Source organism: Schistocerca nitens, chromosome 6 (genome assembly GCF_023898315.1).
Source record: "Schistocerca nitens isolate TAMUIC-IGC-003100 chromosome 6, iqSchNite1.1, whole genome shotgun sequence".
NCBI lineage: Eukaryota > Metazoa > Arthropoda > Insecta > Orthoptera > Acrididae > Schistocerca > Schistocerca nitens.
The window spans coordinates 174,998,303-175,023,330 of record NC_064619.1 but is presented as its reverse complement, the minus strand read 5'-3'; the positions used below and the strand labels follow the sequence as shown (position 1 = coordinate 175,023,330).

At 40.1% G+C, this 25,028-nt stretch overlaps 1 protein-coding gene across 1 annotated transcript in view; it reads right to left on the bottom strand.

Moving 5' to 3' along the window:
* The window catches only part of LOC126263277 (uncharacterized), an 881,511-nt gene that overhangs the window by 193,599 nt on the left and 662,884 nt on the right, over positions 1–25,028 (bottom strand). The gene's annotated exons all lie outside the window — the stretch shown is intronic.

The window sequence follows — 25,028 nt, the reverse complement described above, 5'->3', positions numbered from 1 at the left end:
AGTATTTCTTAGCTTGAGATACTTTTGATAAGGTGTTTATTAAGAGTGACGTTGGCCAGAAATGCATTGCCACGTTTGTCCACGATGAAAATTGTGTGCAAAAGTAGGGTTAGGTAATTGTGTTGCTGTCGCCGTTTCGCCTTGGCAGAGCTCCTTCCGTGAGCGAGAAGCCGACCTCACAGAACTTAAAGATGAACGCGATTTTGTGCTCGTGGAAATCGCGCCAGTCTCCACTCTGTTTCGCAAAGGTCGTTCAACCGAGGCTGCCATTCACAAAATAAAGTACTCTCGTAAAATATCAGGCTTATTTCCACCAGCTCTTAAAAATAATGGCAGTGGATCGACAAAGCCCAAATCTCATCATATCTTTGTCCTGCGTTCAGATAGCTTGACGTCAAAGACAAAACCTATTCCTTAAACATCGAAGTAAATTTATTCAGTTTTGATGGGTGGAGAAGATGGAGTAACAGCTTAAAGTAAAAGCATGCCATAACCTTCTGTGACAAGAAACTCATGAGATGTATAGAGAAACACTCCATCTTAATTAAAAGGTGTATGATTATATTCGTCACGGTAGCGTGTCAGTCTATTTTTTTCCTTTTCTTAAAAAAAGAAGAAGACTATGAAATAAAATCTGTTCTTTTTCAGCGCTGTCTTACGGTAGCGGGACGTTTTTCCAGTAGAAGCGGGAGACAATGGCGTTGGCAACGGTTGGAGTGGTGCGGTGGTGGGGGGAGGGTGGAGGGGAGAAACAGCCGCAGATTAATCTCGCGTCCCCCAACAAAAGATCCTCTTTAATGCCGGCCGGCAGGGGGCGGCGGCGTTCAAAAGGACTGGCACCCGCGGTCCTTCTCATTTTAATGAACTTGTTCATCTTTCGGGGGCGTTGTCACAGGCCGGAAATCGGAACCCAGCACTGGAGGGAGATACAAGCGCTTTAAAGCGCGGAGCTGAAAAATCTGTGCAAACGGTTGCTTTGTGCTTTATGGACTCTTCGCGTACAAGGAAAATATTTCCACATCTTGTTCTTTCATCGTGGTGGGTCTAAAATATCATTCCGTATTTTCATCATCAAGAGTTCTCATATAATATAGAGAGGTACAGAGGTAATTTGCAATCTCAAACGGAGCTCTGTAAAGAGTACGTCGCAAAGGCTTAACGAATAATGACTAAATGAAAGTCGGAAACGAACATAAATGCTACTCATTTTGAGACAGTTACTGTCACATCGCGATAGAAGGAGTGATTCTTTTAAAATGTAGTTTTAATTTTTCTCTATGCCATGATAAACACGGAACAGCACTGCGTTGTTTCTTATGAAGTAGGAACCTGAAACGTCCACACATCACCATATAGGCACTATGTACTGTCTTCGCTCGGTGCAAACGCATGGGCAAGGCTGTCACTAAATTATATATCTCAACTAATATTCTCATTGATATCTACAGACACAAAAGTACTACTCAAGATACCTTAGGGTGCCTGATCTACGGTACTTCATGCACGACTATAGTTTCTTCCTTTTTTCCTCTATATTCAGGAATAGTGGGCGAAAGAGCGTCTTTAGTTAAGTATGAATGTAAATTTTACTTTCTAAGATTTTAGGAAATGTTTACGACCAGTTAACAGTAATTAATACGTTGATTGTATCTTATTGGACACTATTTTTTCAGAATTTTAAGAGTTGCTTACTCACACACACACACACACACACACACACACACACAAACACACACTGCATGATATACCACTCCTTCTTCCCTCACCTATTGTCCAGTCAGAGACTAGTGTCTAGCATATTTGCTGACATTAAAATGGAAGAGCCAATTAGGGGATAGCCCCCATCACAGACATTTATCGAAAAAATACGTTTCCAGTATTTCAAAATGACACCAAAAATATTGTCAACTATCTTTTCATTACTGATTACAGAACATCGTTTACGGGCTGGCTCACCAGCCACTTATGCCAACATCATTCGAAGCTATGTAACGTTCGATAATGTTTGTTTACAGAATGCAGAACATGAATTTGTCTTAAATATTGTTCCGCAACACTTCAAAAACGTGAAATAAAAGCAACTACAGATTTATTCCCCTGTTGCCTCCCTTGCCAGCAGGTAGCTGTACCACAGTGCGAGACACAACACAGGTGCAGTTTAATTGTTACTACATCTACGATGCTTGTCAAACCATCAAATCACACAGGATCCTTTCCACGTCTAAAAAGTCGACAAATTTATATCAGCAACGCAAAGAATGGTATGTTTAGTGAAACATCACAAAGTTTATATACAGTATCACAGTGTACCTTCACACATATTCGTCAAACTGGTGCCCAAAACATTGGTGTAGACTTTTAAATTAAATGCCACAATGCTATTTTTATGAATATAAAAATAACTGACAGTTTAAATTTCCAGTTAGGCCTAAAATATTGAAACCTGATTAGCCTTATAACAGCACAAAAGACAAGTCAGCTAAAAATACTATGCAAGAACACAGAACCATCACTGTGGATTCTGAAATTAAGTGCCCAAATTATATTTACACGCGTAAACACAGTTTGTTTAAGAAAACTAACATACAGTTAACATTTAAAATTAGACCTAGAACGTCTAAACTAAGCCGACTATGATAAAATACTAATCAAACACACAGAAAATGTAATTTTGAAGCCTGATATTGGTGGAACACCCTGAAGTTAAATGTTTAAGTGTCACAACGGCATCTAAATATATAAAGGGTGTTCAATCTGATGCTGTGTACTGTCATCACCAAATATTTTTTCCCATTAATGTTTCACCACGAACTTAGAATGAGTGCAGAGACACAATAAATAGCTAAATATAATCGATTATACTGATTAGAAAATATTAACCAAGGTTAAGTACAAAACAAATTGCTGCAACTGGAAGAGTGGCTCTTTAAAGCTGTGATCAACTACTCAAGCATCTAATAAAAATACCACCACACACACACACACACACACACACATATGCGCGCATGTAGATGTACACACGCAAAAATCACTTCAGGAAGGAAGGAAAAGGTGTTTTTCTATTGCGATGTAGCACTTAAACTACAAAGTTTACACACACAAAATTATCAGAGATGATGACTAACATCCCTTCAACGACAATGACAGAGTCGATATCTCGAAAGGGAATTCTTTCTTAAAATTAATTATCATACATCAAGTACACACACACACACACACACACAGACACACACAATCGAGGGCGCACACACGCTTGCCATAAAACCTAAGTATAATTACAGATGTCTTCGAAAATTCGACCAAAATAAAAGTGTATTATATCTCCAAATTTAGAACATTTTTGGGCTTCAACTTAAATTTTTCGACATCCAAATTGCCTATATTACTTATTATAATACATGCAGCTTACATGCTTACCGTGATATGCAAGTATAATTATCGACCCATATGAAAATTCGAACCTGATAGCAAAATAAAATTTCACAAAACACACTTTGCAAGCACAATTAGCCTTCAGATTAAATATACTCACATCTAAATTGTCTGAATTTCTCTTTAAAATACCCACATCTTGCTTATTGCCACTACTAATACAAACCTTCAAGTTAAGCAGCACACAGAGGTTCATTAGCTGGACCGCTCTTTGCAAGTTCTATGAACCTTCAAATTAAATATTATCACATCTATACTTTCTGTTTTACTTATTAAAATACATACCACTCGCTTATTGCAGCCCTTAAATAAATTATAGATATGCAGACAGCAGTAGTTTGATCATCTTACCACATATTTAATTGATCCAGTACATAGAAATTGGTTGCCAAAACACGAACGTGAGAGCAACTGCAGATCGAACTTACAGGCTAAAATTCACAGAGAATTACGAAAGTTATCAATGACACAATTTTATGTTAGCAAAAAGCAGTTACAAATATCGCTGTCTTACCAATAGTATGTGTAAGACTTAATGTCCTCAGTTTCAACTTATCAGTCTTCCAATTCATTTTCCGCAACGTCAAGCAATAATCGACGGTTCTCAAAGTTCATCTTGAACAGGTATTATTTAATTATCATGTGAATTATTGCCCACTGCTTTCGAAACAGGCAAGAAAACTAGATGCTCCACCAACTCGTTCGGATCAGTATCTGCTCTTGATCTACTGGCGATTCTTATCCAGTAAAGAATTTCATCGAAATCATCCTCATCTTCCTTTTCCTCTTCATCATAGTCACTATCATCATCTTCCTCATAGCAGTTATCTTCTTCTTCTTCCCCAACTTGAGCTTTCATAAATACGCTGGATTCGCCGTATTTGCCTTGGTCCGTTTTCTTCTTTCAGATTTGTGGTCCCAGTCTCTGTAGTAGTTGAGAAGTGGATTTAAATGGTTTCTAGAGTACAGCGTCAGATTCATGCTGAGATTTTTTTGTATCCATCGTCAGGAACAGCTGTAATAGGGTCTGACACTGAGAATACCTAGTTAACATGTTTATTAAGCAATGGTGAGAGACCACGTAAATATTATTCCCTTACATACTGACTCACTGCGTTTGATAAAGGATTTGATGGGAAGTTGAAATATATGCTTCATAACTGGAATCTTCTCCTCTGATAAAACATGGTGGGAATTTTTCGTATCCAAGATTAGGTACAGAATTATTAGGATCTGAAATTGAGAATAATGTAATCATTATGTGATGGTAAGAGACTATATAAATAGTCTTTAACGTTCTCTTATGTAAGGATTTGCTGAGTTTTTTGTGTATGATAGCAATACCTATTTGAAATTTAATTCACTAAATTACTTTATGTAAAATAATATTAGCAGCAGACTCAGTTTCCATTTTTCAACCGAATCGCTATAAGAGCACGAAATGTATTCAACGTATATCAGCAATTTTCCTCAGTGAGGAGCCAGTTATTAATTAGTTGGTTGATTTTGGGTAGGGGACCAAACAGGAAGGTCACTGTTCGCATCGGATTAGGGAAGGATGGGGTAGGAAATCGGCAGCGCCCTTTCAAAGGAACCATCCTGGCATTTACCTGTAGCGATTTAGGGAAATCATGGAAAACCTAAATCATCGTCATCCCGAAAGTGAGTCCAGTGTGCTAACCACTGTGGCACCTAGCTCGGTCAGCTGTTAACCTTTTTTCTGGTTCTCCATATAATTCTTTTGTTTAGTGGCCCTTTGTTTGTCTTCTTTTAGTACTTCCCCATATTGCCTTCACAAGGAAAATCAGGTTGTGATGTCATAAAAAATCGCAGAAAAATGAAGTAAGTTCGGGGTAAGATGATACAGTTTGTGAGACAAGTTTATACAGTGTTTCGTGCCAGTTGGTATAGTTCCAGGGAAGGTGATTCAGTTGAGAAGAAAGCTGATGCAGTTTTGGAGGAACTGATGCAGTTATGAGGCAAGTCGACCTAATCTGGGGGCAAGTTGATACAATTTATGAATGAAACTGGATATAGTTTGGTGACAAGTTGATGTAGTTTAAAGGCAAGCTGATACAGTTTGGGGCCAATCTGATGAAGTTTTTGGGGTGGAGGTACGGTTTAGGAGGGAGTCAAGTCGATATATTTCAGGCAGGTTGATACAATTTTGGGGTAAGCCGATATGGTTTAGGAGCAAATAGACACAGCTTAAGGTAAGCTGCTACTACTGTGGTGGAGGGAGGGGGGGGGGGGAGGACGTTGGTACAGTTTGGGAGGGCAGGTAAACTGATACATTTTCGAGGTATGTTGATACAGTTTGTGTACATACACAGCATAAAACAAGTTGTACAATATTTCCTCTTCTGTCTCATGATAATCAGTAAATTTCAAGTCTCTGAATTGTAACACACAGTAAATTTCCTCCTCTCTCTATTTGTAACAGTTATTTTGATAAAGCAATAACGTTATATTTTCTTGACTTAATAAACGTGAACTGGCTTTTGTCTGTTATTACTAGGCGGAACAAATCTGAACATGCACAGTCGACATCACGATGAGACTTGCTGACATCTGCATACATTCGTTGAAGCAATCTCCAATGTTTTGCTGAGTATGGGCAATGCTTATCTACAACCAAATATAAAAGGCAAGGGATGGCCAATTTGTTTCATTTCTCTGTGATTTGTTATGGTGTAACAACCTGAATTTCCTCGTGAAGGCAATATGAGGTAGTACAAAATGCGGACAAACAGAGGCCCAATACTAAAAGGAACGTACAGGAAATGGAATGAGAAGTAATAACCAGGCCATCACTGACGAAATTATCTCATAAGTATGGAATGTATTTCAGCCCTACAGCGATTCTGCTGGTAATATTATTTGACATGAAGTAATTGAGTGAATATTTTAATTCAATTGTTTCGTACTGCTATCATCCACAACAAACATAGTGAATCCATATATAAAAGAACGTTGAATATAGTATTTGTTAGGCTCTACATCATTTAATCGTGATATCACAATATTTTTAATTTCAGACCTTAATCCAACTCTGCCTAATGTTGTATTCTAAAAAAATCTCACCATGTTTCGTAAGTGGAGGAGGCAACATTTAAGAAACATCCATTTCGATCCAGATCAGATTCATTTCCAAACACTGTGAATCAATAAATAATAGATAAATATTTGTAAGGTCTCTTATCATTATAATTTATGTATGGAAATATTTAATTTTGTAGGATTATAGTGCTTGCAAAGAGTATTTTGTGTTGTTTTAATTTGAAACAAATTAAAAATATCCATAGAGATTTGTAATTATACTTACATATTACCATAACCATGCAAACAATGTGTATTTTAATAAGTAATACAGAAAATTTAAATGTGGAAATATTTAATTTTAAGGTCCACTGTGCTTGCAAAGTGTAACAAATATTACATATTTTGAGAAATTATACAATTTCAGGTTGTTCCACTTTTCATAGCTATTAGTAATCATATTTTCATAATACAAAAAGCAATCTGCATATGTTCGTGTTCTGTTGTACTCGATAATTGATAAATAATTTTATGTAATCATTTTCTTTCAATATATTAACACTGTTATCATTGTTGGAGATGTTACATCTCTGTCACCATCTTAGACCATGTTGTCTGTACGTAAAGATAAGAGCTTCAGTGATAGTTTTTTTTGTGTGTAGTGGAGTATTGTTATTAGATATTTGTGTAGTTGATTACAGCCTTAGAGAGCCATAGTTATGAATGCAACAGTTGTTCTATACTTAGCCTGGCTTGGCTTAATCATGTTTAACACTCAATGATGAACGTCATTTCTTATATTTTTATCGTGATAAATTATCTCTGCCCTCATCCTTAACTGGTGGAAACAAAGTTAAGTGATGACAATACATGGCATGAGACTGAAACGTTGTGACAAATATGTAATTCTAGGGCGTTGCAGCAATACTAGACCTACATCTTATCCTGGTCAGCTTATTTTCGATATTTTGTGCCTAACTATAAACGTCAACTATATGTTAGTTTTCTTAAACCATGTCTGTTTATGCATGGGAATAGCGTTGAGATATATGCATATGGAACATGGCTTTCTTATAGCTCCCTCCAAACGCGTTGTTTTGTATGAGTCTCTGATCTTTACTAACGATAGCCCTGAAGGAAAGTACAGCTATTCCTGGTATCTTCTTCTCTAAGTCATACACTGAAGTGCCAGAGAAACTGGTATAGGCGTGCGTATTCAATTATGGGGATTGTAAACAGGCGGCTCGAAACCCTGACACTTATAAGAAAAAAATTGAAGAAATTCTTCCTGTCATTCTCGCTGTGCTTCCCCAATTAACGTATATGGCCAGCCCTTCTTCCTCTTTTTCTATCTCTATGAGTCATTCCACCTTTACCTCCCGTAAATTTTTTAACTGTGCGTTGTCACATTCATCTTTACCTTCCTAGTCTGTTCCTTTCTCCATGCCTACTGCTATTAGCACTCATGATGAAAAACCCATCTTATTGTTACTTCTAATATTAATGTTGTACTTAGATTACACAAGTATAAAATTTGTGTATATTTTTCGTATCAGTATTATTGTAAATTTTTCCTTTTATAAAATAGGTATAACGTGCTTACTGTAATACATGTAATACACTGTAGCGCCAAAGAATGGGGGATAGCATGCGTATTCAAATAAGGAGATGTGTAAACAGGCAGAATACGGTGCTGCGGTCGGCAACACGTTTATATGACAACAAGTGTCTGGCACAGTTGTTGGATCGGTTACTGATGTTACAGTGGCAGGTTATCAAGATTTAAGTGAGTTTCAACGTGGTGTTACAGGCGGCGCGCGAGTGATGGGACACACCGTCCCCGAGGTAGTGATGAAGTGGGGATTTTCCTGTAAGAACATTTCACGTGTGTTCCGTGAACATCAGGAATCTGGTGAAACATCGAATCTCCCACATCGCTGCGGCCGGGAAAAGATCCTGCAAGGACGACTGAAGAGAAACTTTCTACGAGACAGAAGTTCAACTCTTCCGCAAATTGCTGCAGATTTCAGTGGTGGGCCATCAGCAAGTGTCAGCGTTCGAGCCATTCAACGAAACATCATCGATACGGGCTTTCGAAGCCGATGGCCTACTCGTGTGCCCTTGATGACTGCACGACACAAAGCTTTACGCATGACCTGAGAGCGTCAACACCGACATTAGACTGTTGATGACTGGGAACATGTTGCGTGGTCGGACGAGTCTAGTTTTAAATTGTATCGAGTGGATGGACGTGTACGGGTATGGAGATAACCTCATGAATCTATGGCCTCTGCGTGTCAGGAAGGAACTGTTAAAACTGATGGTGGCTTTGTAATGGTGTGGGGCGCATGCAGTTGGAGTGATATGGAACTCCTGATACGTTTAAATACGACTATGAACAGGTGACACGTACGTAAGCATTCTCTCTGATCATCTGCATCCATTAATGTACATTGTGCATTCCGACGGGCTCGACCAATTCAAGCAGAAAAACGCGACAGCCCATACGTCCACAATTGCTACAGAGTGGCTCCAGGAACACTCTTCTGAGTTTAAACACTTCCACTGACCACCAGACTCCCCAGACATGGACATTATTGAGCATATCTGGGATGCCTTGCTAAGTGCTGTTCAGAAGAGATTTCTAACCCCTCGTACTCTTACGAATTTATGGTCAGCTCCGCAGGATTCATAGTGTCAGCCCCTCCAGTCCATGTCACGTTGTGGTGCGGCACTTCTGTGTGCTCATGGGGACCCTACACGATATTAGGCAAGTGCACCTTTTTTTTGTTCCTCAGTGTATATTAAAACTACCTACAAGTGCCCCTACGTGACAAACAATACTCTAGGCCTCACTGAAGGAATGTTTTGTGTGCTGCCATCGTCACTGGTCAGCTGCATTTCCATAGGAATATTTCAGTGAATCTGCCTAGCATCCGGCTTTCCTGCTACTAGATTTAAGTACTTTAATCCAATTTAAACCTTTCGTGACGCAAACTCTTAGATACCTAATAGTTGTGACGTTTTGCCAGTGTTTGATTGGCAATGGTATGGGACGTGTGTATCCCACGATAATTTATCAAAGAACCAATAGGAATTTGTTGCAGTTTGTTGCTAAGTATTAGTGTCTGACTAGTAACGGTAAGCATAATAATGCTAATGAAATTCGTATAGTTACAAATTTCACCTGTAGATTGTGCTGTCCTCAAGTTTCGTTGTTAACCCTCATGTCCTCATTGTCACATCGAGTTGGTTTGGACCTGCAGATAGGCAACCCATTTACCAGATTCGCAAAGCAGGCTGCGTTCGCGCCTTCCCGAACACATCGTGTGAACGTCTTGCACCCGCGAATTGACGCTTGTACGTCACAAACGAAGCCCACATTGGGCACGTGTGGTGTGAGTCACAAACGTGGAAAGATTTCCTGTGCACTGATGTGCGTCTGTTTTCAGCGTGTCGTGTAGTCACCTGATTAGAGTAATTGAATCACTCTTGTCATCAACGGTGCGTATGTAGTTTTCATGTGTTGCAGAAAGACATTTAATAAACTAGACCGTGACCAGCGCGGTAGTAAACACCGCTGTTTCACCTGATAACGGGCATGCTGCAGGTCCGGCCGTCTTGTAACCATTGACATATTGTTTGATGTTTTGCAATACAGCACTTCAGACTTCTTTTGCAAAGGTTATTCAACTTAAAGTTTAAGGTCAAAAGAATTTTGCAAATTCATTCATTTTGGTAAATAAAATTTCATGGTTAAATGCTTCGATTATCTGTAAAACACAGTTTACATATTGTTAAACAGGTTGTGTGAAAAGAAAGTTATATTGGTGGGTCCTCCCTTCCACATTTTCCTTATTTTCAATAAGTACCACGTATCAATAAACACTTTCACTGATGGTGCAGTTCGTCCCATAAAACACACCGAAGCAGAATGAATGTTTTTTCTAAATGGAACATAGTTTACTGAGGTACTGTGGTAATGACCAACTTTAGGCGCTTTTACATGCTACACTGGCTGGACTAAATGATCTGTGAGTGTTTCCGGTCTCAGGTTGCTTTGTGCCGGGTCAGAACTGCTCAGGGACGCCGCCTCCTGTACTTGGCCACCCTTCCTCTCTCCCCTCTTCCCCTCTTCCCCTCCCCCTTCCCCTCTGCGCTAATTACCACCGCCTTGTAGTTAGCAGCGCCCACTTGCGACAGTGCTTGAAGACGGCGTTCCTGCGGTTGCCGAAACGCTTCGCCTACACAGAAACTTCCTCCAATGGTGCTGCGGTCTCCGAAAAGCTTGCCGTACCCCAGTCGTCCCCAATATTCCGGGGGACTCGGTGTTACACTACACTCAGCACCCAGCCCTCTCGGCCCACAAGTCGGCAGCTCTGTGTGTCCGCCAAGGAGGGGCTTTGCAGTGTAGGTGTTGGCAGCATTAGGAAGCCCTGCGACTCAGTTCTGCCTGGGATTAAACATGGCCCAGATCTTGCTGGTGTTTTGTTCCTTATCGTCACCTGTACACTAAATCCATCTTTACACTGTAGCAGAAGTAGCAATTTGTATTTTCTGCGAGACGAGGTAATCCTTCTGAGACCTTTGTGTACTGATTCCAAAAGCGAAAAAGTTTCTTCGACGATAAGCGTGAAAGATGAGTCAGACATTATTGTCGGTTGCTTTTATGATCTATCTGCCTGAGTGCGACAAATGCTACATAGAACAACGGAAAGGTGTTAAAAACTGTGCAGGACAAACCAAATACACTATAATAATAATAGTAATAATAATAACAGTCCGACTCCACCTGAGCCGATCCCAAGCCAGATTGAAAAAGGAGGAGGGGGAGGAGTAATACCTCGTTATAAACCTTGGTTCACCTGACCCAGGTGATAGTACCTCGTAAGGGTTCCGTGCCAGCATAACGACGAAGACCTCAACGGTAGTGAAAGCGGAGGTGCAGATCATCGGAAAGGTGGAAATGGCTGAAGAGGCAAGCTTTATAAGGCAATTAAGCATATGCAAAAGTTCAGACACGTCTGTGTGGTAACCAATCTGCCCAGCGTCTGTTCGCCATATGAGGTGTAGCTGAACACTGCGCTGCAGGAACTCACAATCCCTGGTTCTATCTAACCAACATTAGCTGGAACCTAATTACAAGCAGAATGATTTGTACAAATAACATTAAAATTATCTCAGACGATCAATCGACTCGCGCTGTAGCGACAACAAAGCTATCGGATTCTGGGGAGCTTCACCTTGTACGACAGAGAAAGTCGGAGTACTTTGGTAAATTTACACGAATATCTCACACGTATAGTGTCACTTTTAACTTCTAAACACTCAAACTGAAAAATTACAGAATGTTACTACCAGAAATCAACAGACAGAAAATTCAAATCCTTGTACTTCAAGAGACTAGATTCACCGATTCGGAAACAACAGAGTAAGACAACTCCATTAACTTTAAAAGCAAAATAGACAAGAAAATATGCAGAGGAGCTGCGTTATTTGATATGGCACTTATTGTGAATAAGGACATCCTTGACTATGTTATTGATGTGAATCAAATCAGCAACAGACTAATGAGCATGCGAATTATAAGTACACCAACAAAACATACACAATTATTGATGTTCACTCCCCTACTAACATTGACAACAAAAAAGAACTAGAGAACACAGAAAAATTTAGTGGAAAACTTAAAACTGAAATGACAAAAATTCCGATGGAGGACATAAACGTTCTCCGCGATTTCAATGCACAAATTGGCAAAGAGAGAAAATATTAAAAAAAACAGTAGGCAATTACCCTGCACACAAATTCACGTTCGTCGAGTTGTGCCAACAAAACAATCTAAAAATTATGTCAACATCCCTTTGGAAGGACCTGAAGAATCAAAAAACGTTGCGATTTTTGATGTATTCGTGTGGAATACACATGAATACATCAAAGAAACAGCCAGGCTAGCTAGAGCTAATAACAGAATACAATTATTTTCAGTTCAATAATGAATTCTATTTGCAAAGGGAAGAATTACCAATGGGATCTGTAGCGACCGGAACCATAGAAAACATATTTATGAACCATGTAGAACAGATTATATTTAAGAAAATAGTGCTGAACAGGTACAACATCCTATACTGGACTAGATATATGGATGACATTTTGTTTCTGATAGACGAACCAAACAATAAAATTGACCAGTTACACACAGACATAAAATCTGTTCATGATAAGATACATTTCAAAATAGACAGTTAAATTTCTTGGATATCACCATAAAGATTCAAAACAATCAACACACATTTTCCATATACCGAGAACCGACAATAACAGACACAATTATACATAAGACATCACAAAACCCCAATTCTCTAAAGCAGGCAGTAGTTAGATACATGCTCCGCAGACTAAACACAGTACAACTACTTACAGACAATTAGAAAAAAGGAATGAATACTATAATACAAATAGCCACAAACAATGGATACAAAGAGAATTTAGTAACAAAGCTGAACAAGAAAATCAAGAAACAGAAAAGAACAAACACCCAACTGTCACCAACACAAGGACAAAATCACAAACAAATACACAAAATACAAGAATAGAAATAAGACAAAGTGTGAAAGGAACAGAAAGTAAAAGACGGTACACAATCACATACAACCACAAAAACACACACAGAGTATCCAATATTTTCAAAAAACAAGGCATAAAAGTAGCACATCAAACCAACAACTCAACAGGTCAAACCAGGAGTACATCTGACACCAGATACAAAGAACACGTAAGAACATGGAAGTATAGGAGAAGTCATTCAACTTTTGAAGAAACTTACACAAACATAAAATTACAACCAGAGACACGGACATGGAAATCATAATGATAAACAACAACAAAAAACCACCTCTTCACCTTAAAAGAAAACTACCACATCCAAAAAACCTTAACAGAAAAGAAACAACGCATAAATGATCAGATCAACTTGGCAAACCACACACTCTTTTAACTGATTGACCACTTAATATAACATTAAAAGTACAAATATAACCACAGGCTTCATATACCACTACCATTTTCTCCCAGATCTGTCCCATAATCACTGTCCAGACCATCACTGCCGTTCCTCCCCCTCCCCTTGGAAAGAAACAACACGCGTCTCACATCTCTACGTAATTTCACTAACTCTCTCCCTCTGTCTCTCTGTCTCTGTCTGTCTGTCTCTCTCTCTCTGTCACACACACACACACACACACAAAATCGTTTCATAGTTTGGCAACACTCACAACGTGAACGAAAACAAACGAATATGCATAAGCATTGTAGCGGTGATGAATGAAAAACAGTTAAGAAAGTCAATTATAAATAGTGCAGCGCAGGACATAACGCAAAATGCCAAAAAATGCAGATGTGAAATTAAACCTGTCGACATCAACCACTGCCAGCAAGAGGGGAGGGTGCAGACTGTGTAAAGAAACATTGGAAGTATCTTATGGACCAAATTCATAAAGAAAACGCTGTTTTTAAGCTAAAAGAATCAAATAAATGTACAAACATGTGTATCCAATTCACAGAATACTACAGAAGATGCTTTGAAAATAAAAGTGAAACACGTCTGGTGTAATTCTTTTAATTACATTGCAGTCAACTCAAAACAGATAACCTATTATAACAGATTTTAACAGCTGCTGCGGAAGATGGTCACACAAACAAAACAATGGTGGAATTCAAATTGTTATAACGCAACAGGGACAGCTGGCCTTCTTAAACTACAATTGTGACAAATCAGAAACCACACAACAGAAATTTTTCGAAGTCAGAAAACAAACAGCTAAAATAAATAAACCAAAGAAAATATCTTAATGTGCAGCTAAACTCAATTGATGAAGACTTTAGGAACCACAAAATACACGATTTTTACAAAAAATTTACAAATCAGATTAAAGAATACTCTATATGAAACCTCTGTTTCAGGAAAAAAAACGGAAAAGTGACAGTAACTAACAAAGAATATTGTCAAGAATTAGCTAAATACTTCTCATGACTTCTAAATTGCTTGCAATCAAGTACTAGATTCCCAAGATTACAACCAGAACATGCGAATGAAACAGTACCATCGAAAACTCGAGAAGAAATTTATAGTCACATAAAAAGCTCAAAAGTAATAAGTCATTGGGAGAAGATGAAATGTTAGCTGAAGTAGTGAAGAACATTTGTCCAAATTCCTTAAAACGTGTCACTCAAATCGTCCAAGAAATTTGGCAGACAGAAAATATTGCAGAGGAGAGAAAGTTTAGATGTTAAGAACTACATTGGCATTTAACTTTTACCTGTCGCTTACAATGTTTTATCCGAATGTCTCCTAAACAGGGCACATAAATAACTTGAACATAAATTTCAGATTACCAGTCAGGCTTTCGACCTAATAGGTCGTGCCCGGAACAGATTTTTAATCTTAAAACTATTTTAAAAATTAAAGCAACCGGGTTGAAACCTATAGTCTACACATTCGTTGATTCTAATCTCTATGCAGTATTCTAGGAGAACGTGGACTAGATACCATAACTCGAAAACTGATCGAGCAACATTGACAGAAACCAAACCTAAAATAAAATTCATAGATGAATGATCGGAACTATTCTTAGTTAAAACGAGAGTATGACATGGAGATGGGATGCCGTCACTATTATTCAACAAAGTTTGGACAAGGTAATGATAGAATGGGAAATGGAACTAAGGAAACCAAACTTTTGGAAGCCAATCGGACAAGGAAGAGCTCAAGGAAAATTGAACATTCCATATTTAGAGTTTGCAGATGACTTAGCTATTCTAGCCGACAATGAAGAAACAGTAGTAAAACAAATCGAGGCCTTCAAAGAATGAGCTGAGAAGTCTAACCTGCGAATCTCCGTTGAGAACCATGAATTCATATGTTGCAAGTCAGATATTCCGAAACTTAAAACAAACTATAGTGAACTCAACAGACAAACACTTTAAGTATCTCGGTGAGATTATTGAACTAACGGGATTTGAAAAAAAAAAACACACAAGAAACAGACTGCAGATAATGCAGAAAGCATCTGGACTTGATCAAATTTGTATTACAAAAACTGCCCGTCAAAAGGCATTAAAATGAGACACTACATAACAGTAATCAAACCGACAGTCACATATGCTAGTGAAACACTCTTGCTGAATCGAAAACTAGATTTACAAGAAATTAAGAAAGGAGAGAGCAAGATTATTAGAAAATTCTGGAATCAACATTCACAAAATGGATACAGACTGAAAACCATCGAGAAAACAGAAGAAGTATCAAACGTCGAAACTGACATTATAAAGAGACGAATGAAGTTCTAAGGACACTTAGACAGACTACCTGAAAACATACTATAGTGGCTGGCACAAAAGTAGGGCTTCAAGGTCATGTCGCCGTCTTACAGCATTGTCAGTTTTTTTATAGTGATAATTCCAAAGTTCGTAAAAGTTCAAAAAAGATATTGGGCAACTCTATTTTAGTCTAGAATATGATGGAGTACTTTCCAAAAGAAAATTATCACTAGCTGCTAGGAAAAAAATGAAAACTAATGTTACAAGAAATTATGGAGGAAAATAATTTTTTTTCAACCTGTGGCATTAACAGAATCACTAATGTAATTGGACTGAAAAAATATAAACATCCTAAAAGTTTACAGATGCATATGCTGTGTCTTTTATTTCTGGAACATAAATGTATTCTGAGATAAAAAAACAAAATATTGTAAGAGGTGTGAAACTGTGGCAACTGCGTAGCGAAAAATGTAGTCGCTGATGCATTTTCGCTCTGTAGTACTGCGAAGAAACTTTCCGCTAGAGAATTGTTAAGAAGACTACAAAATTATTTTTGGTAACATTTCAGACATAATTATTGTATTGTATTACATACAGAGGCAAATGACTTTCGCGATATTCCGTGGGCAGCAGCGAGTGAGAAGTAGGCCGTCACCAAGAGTTTTGCTCGGACGGCTCGCTGTAATATGACCGACAAAACTTTCCGAAAATATTTTAATACTTGCTAATACATATTCTTCGTCATTGGGTCAATCACTCAAAACGTCAATATACGCTACGGAAAAGTAATTGTAGTTATTTTGAAGCCAATATTTTCAATGAAGTTAAGCCAAATATTTGTTCGAAAGGTTTTTTGAAACCCAAGTTTCATGTAAATTTTCTGTAGGCCTATTATTCTCAGCACGCAATACATGCTTGGTACACAAAAACCTCATTCTTACTACTGCAATGGTCCTGTCTTGTGTTACAAATTTCGTCCATCATTAAAGTTTCTGAATTAAAAACCAAGTGGGCGGAGAAGACAGTGCATTGATGTGCCTGGCCAGAATAATCAGTTTTATCACGGACATTATCCTGTATTTCTCTAGCCACCGGATACTATCCTCTGTCATACTAAAGTAATACAATTCAACGTTCTAGCGTTCTGTATAAGTCGTCAAAAATCATAAATTTGTATGCCCTTCTCAGAGAATGAGAATAGGTGCTGGGACTGTTCTGATGATACTGCACTGCTTATACATATGTACAGTCCATATAGAAGGACCACAACGTCTTGTCATTTTATGAACTACGAAACAGGCGGTAAATCCTTCTATGAAAAAAAGAGTTAAATTTGGAATGTACAAGTAAACCGAATGCAGTGAGATTATATCCGAACGTAAAGACATTCGATAGAGGTTTTTAGGAAAAACTGTTGTTAATTAAAGCAGAATTGACAATCTTATTTTAATTGACAGTTACTGTTGAGTAAACTAGTCGCCACCACTGGCGATAAATTTATCAGACGTCTACTATAAGGGAAAAACATTCGCAGTATGTCCTCTATAACTGAAATGAATAGACAAACATGTAAATCAAGTCATCTTTTTACATAGACGGCACTTACCTAAAGTGGAGGATCTTCTGACTCCGTGTCTTCAGATTCACTGTCGCTTATTTCAGCCAGGTATATCATCACAGATTCCACTATGGTTTCTCTTAAATCCTGATACAAGAAATCTGTTTCTTACAATGCTTCTGCGTGTTTTACGCACCTCTCCCAGTCCTGCTGAGTAACTTTGTCAAGAGCTTCGTGTGTTACCTTGACATCAGCAAGTTTGAAAGTGGTATTTCTTTTCTCTGAGTTTCGCTTTACTTGGGCCCATATCATTTCAGTGGCATTTTACTGCTAGTGCTACGGTAGTAGACGTACCACTTGGTGTCCCATTTCGTTTGCCAATTGATCTAATTCATAAGTTTTTGGCACCTACGATTTCTTCCTTAGACAGGAGTTCAGCCTTCATTTCATCGACTGAAAATGAAACATTCTTTCTCTTTAACCACTCCATAATATCTGCCGTGCGCCAATTTTAAGGTGGCAGTTTTTCTATCTGAATGGAGTGGTAGCTGGCCTGATCCATCACGATAATTGACCCTTCTTCCAGCGAGACAACAGTCGAATAAACCAATTCTTAAAAACTTCTCCAGTCATTTGTGAATAGTAATCCGACTGGCAAGAACTTTTCCTACCACGAAAAACAAATTTGGCCTCTGGAACGAAGCCTGTGGTTAATGAACAAGCGTGGGCGATGATTAATCAGCCACCTCTACCAGTAGGCACTTTCAAACCAACGTTTCCTTTGGAGCCGTGCCATATATGTTTATTGTGTGGTTCTGTGAAACCCAAGTTTCATCCAAGTACACTATAGGTCTGGTGTCTTCAGAATACAAGAAGAGCATTGTACGCAAAAACTTCGCTCTTGGTGCTGCAATGTCTCTGCGTTCCATTAAGAATTTCCGTCCGTCATTAGACTTCTTGAATAGAAAACCAAAGGACCGGAGAAGACGAAGAACGGAGGTCTCTGAGCCCGAGTAATTAATTTTTTCACGGAGGTCAGCCTGTAATTTTTTAGCCGTTGGATACTCTCCTCTGTCCTAATATCCAAGTACAGTTCTACTCACAAAGTATTTGTTAAAATCGTCAAAGTCGATTGATTCTCGTTCACGTTCGTATCCCTTTCATGGAGAATCGAAACACTCATTCATGTCTGGAGATTCTGCCAATGACACAGATTTGCTAATATGGCCTACAGTTGACTTGGAAACACCACATGCTTTAGCAGTAACTTTATGAATTTGCGCAAAATTTAAGTTATTCCTCACTTCTTCATTGTCGGCCAAATCAGTACAAAACTTGAGTACATTCGATATGACAATTTTCGATTGTTTACGAATGTCTTTCCGCCCTGTACGCACACCGACCGGAGGAGTACTACAAGTAGGCCGTTGCACCTACGTTGTTGTTCACCAGCGAATACGTCAAAACACCTTTCTAAGAGACCAGAGGTGAACACTCGATATAGGACAGTACCACTGAGCTTCCAGCTGCTCTGATCTACCGCACCGCTAACGGTACCTACATGGCAACAAAGCCGAGAGGCGGGCCAATCGCAGCCCGCAGCTCCTGCTGGCGGCAGGAAGAGGTCCTGACCTTGAGGACTCTACTTTCATGCCGGCAACTATAGCTAAAAGTGACATCACTACCCTGATATCAGTACCCTGGATAAATAAAGTTGTGAAGGCTTTGGCGAAAGCAAAAATCGACATAAGAAGCACATGAGATGGGGATGCATTCAGAAGCAAAGTTGACAAGTGGGAGTTCAATCCAGAGACGGAACATAAACCTTACCGACAAAAGTGGACCAAAGAAAGAAAGAAGTCCATCGGGGACAAAACGAAGAAATATTGGGAAAATAAGAAGCCTTAAGAAAAAGAGAAAATCACATGTCTACTGTCCTCCAATGGGGGCATTCGCTAATAATAATAATAATAATAATAATAATAATAATAATATCCTCCTAAACCTACGGCGTATCCACTTTCTTCAGACAAAAACGTCTAGGTTACCTGAGTACTGAATCTCTTTTGACCATTCTTTGGATTACATCAATGCTCGAATGCTGTCTGAAATATTTTTTTTACACCTATAGCCTAGTCAGTCGAGATGAGGAGCACGAGTTAGTACCTTTGTGACCTGAACTGGACAGTTCAATCAGCTGACCCATAACAAATATGACAACTGTGTCTCCATTGCCTCTCTGGTTAATTTCTTTCACCGCGCTTGTAGTTTCTCGCAAAATATAGTATAATTCTGGCAAACATAAAAATTAATGTTAGATTTTTAAATGCTCTGCATTTATGTAGGTAACAAGAAAAAATAACCAACAGGGTGAAATTGCAGTTGTGGTAATTTTGTATTTATTTATTTATTTAACCTAGCAAGAATAGGGCCATCAGACCCTCTCTTATACCTAAACAGACGTCCCGTTAATTTTAAAACGCATATACACTGAAGAGCCAAAGAAACGCTCACACCTGCCTAATATTGTGTACGGCCCCCGCGAGCACGCAGAAGTGCCACAACACGACGTGGCATGGACTCGACTAACGTCTGAAGTAGTTCTGGAGGGAACTGACTCCATGAATCCTGCAGGGCTGTCCATAAATCCAAAAGAGTACGATGGAGTGGAATAATCTTCTGAACAGCACGTTGCAAGGCATCCCAGATGTGCTCACTAACGTTCATGTCTGGGGAATTTGGTGGCCAGCGGAGCTGTTTAAACTCAGAAGTGTGTTCCTGGAGCCACTCTATAGAAATTCTGGCAGTTTTGGGTGTCGCATTGTCCTTCTGGAATTCCCCAAGTCCAGTGGAATGCACAATCGATATTAGTGGATGCAGGCAATCAGAAAGGAAGCTTACGTTCGTGTCACCTATCAGAGTCGTATCTAGACATATCAGGTGTCCCATATCACTCCAACTGCACGCTCCCCATACTATAGCAGAGCATCCACCAGCGTGAAAAGTCCTCTGCTGACATGCAGGGTCTTTGGATTCATGAAGTTTTCTCCATACCCGAACACTTCCATCCACCCGATACAATTTGAAAGGAGACTCGTCCGACCAGACAACATGTTTCCAGCTATCATCAGGCCAATTTCAGTGATATCGGGCCCAGGAGAGGTGCAAAGCTTTGTGTCGTGCAGTCATCAAGGATACACAAGTGGGCCATCAGCACCGAAAGCCCATATAGATGATGTTTCTTTGAATACTTCGAACGCTGACACTACAGCCATTTGCGGAAGGGTTGCACTTCAGTCATGCTGAACAATTCTCTTCCTTTGTCGTTGGTCCTGTTCTTGCAGACACTTGTCGTCTTATATAGGCGTCGCCGACCGCAGCACCGTATTCTGCCTGTTTACACATCTCTCTATTTGAATACGCATGCCTATACCACTTTCTTTGGCGCTTCAGTTTATTACAGTAAGCATGTTATACTTATTTTACAAATATAAAAATTACAATTGTACTGATATGAAAAACATACACAGAGTTTATATTTGCGTAATCTAAGTACAACAGCAGTATTAGACATAACAATAAAGTAGGTTTTTAATCATGGGTGCTAACTGCAGTAGGCATGGGGAAAGGAATAGACGAGCAACGGAAAGATGAATGTGACAACGCACAATGAAAAACTGTACGGGAGGGGAAGGTGGCGTCACTCATAGAGAAAGAAAAAGAGGAAGAAGCGAGATGAGAGAAGGTAGGAGCACTGGCTTTGCTTTTTGTTAGAGGTGAAGTTGGCCATATACGAAAATTGGGGGAAGTATAGCGAGGATGACAGGAAGAATTTCTTCAATTTTTTCCTTAAAAGTGTCAGGGTTTCGAACTGCGCGAAGAGTGCAGGGCAGCTTATTCCAGAGGGGTACAGCAGCGACAGCGAAGGAATGTGCCATTATTCGTTTTTACGAATCGGCACAGCTAGGATACTAGATGGTGACATCTTGTTTTTTAATTACTATTTCACAAAAGATGTTTAATCTCTGACTCGAGGCGTTGAGCGGCTCGCGCACTGAGGAGGCAGTGAAGTAGACACAGCACGTGGTAGTCCCGTTACTAGTCTGGCCTCAGCTGGTGTATGAAGCGCTGATACGATCGTATTGCTGGTGCAGCGCACACAAGCGCTCATGGCTAATTCTAATCGCTTTGCGTTTTCACTACTTGTGCCATGTTAAATTACATCACACTAATGGAGCTTCGTTAGAACGAGTGACTGCACAGGTTTGCGTTTCACATCCCGGGGAAATACGCTTAGTAACTTTTTGAAGGCACAGAGGCAACAGGAAGCCTTACAGCTATGGTGACATATTCTCTGTCCAATTTAAACGATCAGCCAAAATTACACCCAAATTCTTCACTGCTTTCTGGTATGGTGTTGGGAAGCAATCAAGTTGAATGGGAAGCAACAAATCACGGAATTCGGAATTCAGCTTAAAAGACAGTAAAGAGGAAAATATTGTTCTTCAAATGGTTCTACACGAATGTTTACCCTATTAAAGACGAAACTATGGATGTGTATTTTCCGCCTAACAGTTATGATATTTAAGCTTATTCCAAGTTTTCTCAGACTGAAGTTTCAATGAAAAAAAAAGTGCATCGCAATGACAGCCCAGTCAACGAATTGTCAATTTTAAAAAGAATTCTTTTTAGGTCATCAGTCTTTTTGCTAGTGCCAACCCTTCTTTCAGAGCAGCACCTCAGCCTAACATCCTGAATTATTTGTTCAAATATGTTCTTCTAAAGCTGTTACCCTCTACAGCTCTTTCTACTGTATTACCGTGTACGCTTCTCCCCGTTGTCTTAATATACACTCCTGGAAATGGAAAAAAGAACACATTGACACCGGTGTGTCAGACCCACCATACTTGCTCCGGACACTGCGAGAGGGCTGTACAAGCAATGATCACACGCACGGCACAGCGGACACACCAGGAACCGCGGTGTTGGCCGTCGAATGGCGCTAGCTGCGCAGCATTTGTGCACCGCCGCCGTCAGTGTCAGCCAGTTTGCCGTGGCATACGGAGCTCCATCGCAGTCTTTAACACTGGTAGCATGCCGCGACAGCGTGGACGTGAACCGTATGTGCAGTTGACGGACTTTGAGCGAGGGCGTATAGTGGGCATGCGGGAGGCCGGGTGGACGTACCGCCGAATTGCTCAACACGTGGGGCGTGAGGTCTCCACAGTACATCGATGTTGTCGCCAGTGGTCGGCGGAAGGCGCACGTGCCCGTCGACCTGGGACCGGACCGCAGCGACGCACGGATGCACGCCAAGACCGTAGGATCCTACGCAGTGCCGTAGGGGACCGCACCGCCACTTCCCAGCAAATTAGGGACACTGTTGCTCCTGGGGTATCGGCGAGGACCATTCGCAACCGTCTCCATGAAGCTGGGCTACGGTCCCGCACACCGTTAGGCCGTCTTCCGCTCACGCCCCAACATCGTGCAGCCCGCCTCCAGTGGTGTCGCGACAGGCGTGAATGGAGGGACGAATGGAGACGTGTCGTCTTCAGCGATGAGAGTCGCTTCTGCCTTGGTGCCAATGATGGTTGTATGCGTGTTTGGCGCCTTGCAGGTGAGCGCCACAATCAGGACTGCATACGACCGAGGCACACAGGGCCAACACCCGGCATCATGGTGTGGGGAGCGATCTCCTACACTGGCCGTACACCACTGGTGATCGTCGAGGGGACACTGAATAGTGCACGGTACATCCAAACCGTCATCGAACCCATCGTTCTACCATTCCTAGACCGGCAAGGGAACTTGCTGTTCCAACAGGACAATGCACGTCCGCATGTATCCCGTGCCACCCAACGTGCTCTAGAAGGTGTAAGTCAGCTACCCTGGCCAGCAAGATCTCCGGATCTGTCCCCCATTGAGCATGTTTGGGACTGGATGAAGCGTCGTCTCACGCGGTCTGCACGTCCAGCACGAACACTGGTCCAACTGAGGCGCCAGGTGGAAATGGCATGGCAAGCCGTTCCACAGGACTACATCCAGCATCTCTACGATCGTCTCCATGGGAGAATAGCAGCCGGCATTGCTGCGAAAGGTGGATATACACTGTACTAGTGCCGACATTGTGCATGCTCTGTTGCCTGTGTCTATGTGCCTGTGGTTCTGTCAGTGTGATCATGTGATGTATCTGACCCCAGGAATGTGTCAATAAAGTTTCCCCTTCCTGGGACAATGAATTGACGGTGTTCTTATTTCAATTTCCAGGAGTGTATATGTTTCCAAACCGTCGTTTGCCTTCACAGAGTCTTCATTTCTTAACTTGTCGGAACACATAATTTCAACATCTTTCTATAGCACCACATCCCAAACGCTTCATCATCTTTATCGGTTTTAACATAGTCCATGACTCATTCTTATACTGTGCTATATTTCAGGCGTATATTACAAGAAAATTATTTCCACGATCTTGAAAAATACGAATGGAAGACGGAAATACAGGTTGCTTCGGAAGTAAAGTGTAATGAGGGAAATTCAGAATGGATGACAGAAAGATCTTGATGGAACTATGATTCACTGAAAATCGACACGTCATACAGGATTAAAAGTAATTCTGGAAAACTAGAATTTAAATGTGCTAATTTAGCTTTAGCAGCTTTACTGTATGATTAAATGATGATGGCGTCCTCTTGGGTAAAATATTATGGAGGTAAAATAGTCCCCCATTCGGATCTCCGGGTGGGGACTACTCAAGAGGACGTCGTTATCAGGAGAAAGAAATCTGGCATTCTACGGATCGGAGCGTGGAACGTCAGATCCCTTAATCGGGCAGGTAGGTTAGAAAATTTAAAAAGGGAAATGGATAGGTTAAAGTTAGATATAGCGGGAATTTGTGAAAGTCATTGGCAGGAGGAACAAGACTTTTGGTCAGGTGATTACAGGGTTATAAATACAAAATCAAATAGGGGTAATGCAGGAGTAGGTTTAATAATGAATAAAAAAATAGGAGTGTGGGTTAGCTACTACAAACACCATAGTGAACGCATTATTGTGGCCAAGATAGACATAAAGCCCATGCCTACTACAGTAGTACAGGTTTATATGCCAACTAGCTCTGCAGATGATGAAGAAATTGATGAAATGTATGACGAGATAAAAGAAATTATTCAGGTAGTGAAGGCAGATGAAAATTTAATAGTCATGGGTGACTGGAATTCGTCAGTAGGAAAAGGGAGAGAAGGAAACATAGTAGGTGAATATGGATTGGGGCTAAGAAATGAAAGAGGAAGCCGCCTTCTAGAATTTTGCACCGAGCATAACTTAATCATAGCTAACACTTGGTTCAAGAATCATAAAAGAAGGTTGTATACCTGGAAGAATCCTGGAGATACTAAAAGGTATCAGATAGATTATATAATGGTAAGACAGAGATTTAGGAACCAGGTTTTAAATTGTAAGACATTTCCAGGGGCAGATGTGGATTCTGACCACACTCTATTGGTTATGAACTGCAGATTGAAACTGAAGAAACTGCAAAAATGTGGGAATTTAAGGAGATGGGACCTGGATAAACTGAAAGAACTAGAGGTTGTACAGAGTTTCAGGGAGAGCATAAGGGAACAATTGACAGGAATGGGAGAAAGAAATACAGTAGAAGAAGAATGGGTAGCTCTGAGGGATG